Source organism: Pteropus alecto, unplaced genomic scaffold (assembly GCF_000325575.1).
Source record: "Pteropus alecto unplaced genomic scaffold, ASM32557v1 scaffold11, whole genome shotgun sequence".
Classification (NCBI taxonomy): Eukaryota; Metazoa; Chordata; class Mammalia; order Chiroptera; family Pteropodidae; genus Pteropus; species Pteropus alecto.
Window position 1 is genome coordinate 4552787 of NW_006431956.1, and position 2602 is coordinate 4555388.

A 2602-nucleotide genomic window follows, 5' to 3' on the forward strand; every position below is an offset into this window, starting at 1 on the left:
ATTGTAGAACAGCGTCCGCCTCCCCAGTGTGGCGCCCAGAGCCGAAATCCTGCGGCCGGGGCTCTCCAGGTGGAGAAGGGAGAGGCTGAGCAGGAGGGCGGTCTTGCTCAGGGTGTGAGAAGGGACATGTGGTGGGGGGGGTGATGAGAGGGGCCCACGGGGCCTCGGCCCGGGTTCCCAAACGGAGAGGGCGGTGGGCTAGAACCTGCATGCTGCTAGCCAAAGTCCGGGACCCGTGCTGGGCGTCAGTGGGCAAGGTGAGGAAAACCCGTGGTTGTCATAAGTGTTTGTAGGATGGATTAACTACCAACTGCTGAACGGTATTCAACACGTTGTAAATACTAAAGAACTAACGAAAAATGGAGAAAACTAAAAAGTCGGTTGGGTCTGTGGACGGTCCTCTTCATAGCACTGTATAGTTACCCTGGTCACTCAGTCTGCACAGATGCAGCCGTCACCTACTGTGTCGACAGCAGAGTTTGGGGCGGGGTGGGGGTGGTTGGGTGGACTTGATAATGAATAAGACATCTTTGTCCTCGAGGAACTTAGAATCTGGAGATGGTGTCGCTGTGGGACATGATGAATGAATGCCACCAGAGGTAGAAACACGGTGGGGGAGCTTGCAGGTGACTCGCAGAGGGCGTGTGCGTTAGATGCAGACTGTCAGTCTCTGGAGGGCGGTGGGCTTGGAGTTCCACGCAATCGACCCCGAGGCCTAGGCTGGACCTGAGCCTCTGACCCCAGCGGGTGGGTGAGGCTCCTCCTGCCTCAGGGATCTGCCCTGCAGGCATCCTGGCCCTTGCCTGGGCGGGTCCAAAAAGTTGTCCCCTACGGACCCTGTGACCTGGGCTGAGGACAGTGGCTCTGCGCACCGTTAATCCGTGCCAGATGTGTCTGCTGCTTCTGATTTCAGCACCAAACCCTCCTCTTGTCTGTGCAGCCAGCTGTTGGTGACATCATCTGGTCATCTGGTTTACATCCTTAAAGCATTAGAGGCAAACTTAGTCACTGAAGGGCCAGGAGGGGACAGATGGGTCAGTACCCATGTTCCTCACACCTGGCACATAACTCGAAGGCTGCGCTGTCGGCCCAGCCGAGTGCGAAATGCGTTGTGGCGCCTTCCGGAGCCGGCCCTGGCCGCGTCCAGGCGGGTCCGCGCTGAGGCCAGCTCCTGTCATTCTCGGGTTCTTCTCCTCACATAAACCCGGACGAGGCCAGCGTTTCCTCAGCTCGCGTGTTCTGGGACGTGGCCCCGGCTGAAGGGCTTCATCCCCAGCTGCCTGTGCTTGGGGACGCAGGGTTAAAGTCACGGGACTGCGCAGATGCTGTGTCCGGCCGCTGAGACTCCCCAGAACTAGGTGGGCCTTGAAAACCAGGTGCCTGGCCTCCGCCCTAAGCCCACGGGGCCGGACACGTCCTGGAAGAAGATGGTACCAGTGTGGCAGCAGACATGGCAGAGAGGCAGGGACTCGGCAGCAGTCAGTCCTGACCACGGGGGTCGGGAGGGACGCGCCGGGCAGGGGAGCTTGGCAGCCTCGCTCTGGGCCGTCCTCAGGCGGAGGGCGCCTCAGCTGGGGCCTGGGACCTTCGCAGGCGTGTTGCTAGAACATTCCCTCACCCCTCCATCCACCCCTTCCCCCGACACGCAGGGAAGCTGTCTGTCATCGGGTCCCTCTCTCCAAAGCAGATTAAATTGGCTCAAGAGACATTTATTAAGACATGAGAAGGTAAAATTAAGCTGATTCCTTAACTCCAGTGTCTTTTTCTATAAAATCCCTTTATATGAGGAGAGAGCTGTTGTTTCTTGCTTCTCAAATGTACGTTAGTGTGAAGAGAAACAGAAAAAGACTCTGAATGTTCCGAGAACTTATCAACTGAGCAGCAGAAGGAGAAAGAGCAGAAAATATTCTGAAAGTGCTTATGGCGAAACACAGGCCCCACGCCCGCCCTGGGCACAGACAGCCTCCCCGCGACGATCACTCCCCCGCCCCAACCTCAGCTGACCCCACCTCGTGTTCTTGCAAAGTTTCATTTTTTCCTGTCGTTTTTCTTCAACTTTCTCTAGCCACAGATTCGTTCTAGTTAAAAGCTCTCTGTCCTGAAAATACAGATACCTTTAAAATGCAAATACAAATATTTCACAAGTAAAAACAGAAGCCACTGTCATTTATTTTTATTTATTCCTTTGTTCGGTCATCGGATCTCGTTGGCGTTCCTCCTGTGGATACTTTTAGAGTTCACTTCTAAAATAAGGCTGGAGCGAGAAATTCAGCAACAGCAGTAACAGTGCGGCCGACGTGGACTGGGCGCTTCCACTTACTGGGTTCTGGTCTCTGTGCCTTATAAATAATTTGCATGCATGACCTTATTCCATCTGCACGACCGCCCTGTGAGGTGAGATGCAGTTAACATTGGCGCTCACCAAACGGGAAACAGGGAGAGAGGTTAAGTACTTCGCCTGGGGTCGTACAGCCGCAGTGGCAGAGCCCGGCCCGACCAGCGCATCCTCAGAGCACAGAGCTGTCGCTCCTGTCTGGTGCCTCCTTGGTGCGGCCGTGGCGCGTGGGGACCAAGGCCACCTGCAGGCCTCCCGGCCGCGCCC

The 2602-nt window shown here is 56.0% G+C and overlaps 1 protein-coding gene across 1 annotated transcript in view; it reads left to right on the forward strand.

The window, feature by feature from the left end:
* LOC102893385 (CUGBP Elav-like family member 2) overlaps window positions 1-2602 on the forward strand; it is a 57916-nt gene that overhangs the window by 13629 nt on the left and 41685 nt on the right. The gene's annotated exons all lie outside the window — the stretch shown is intronic.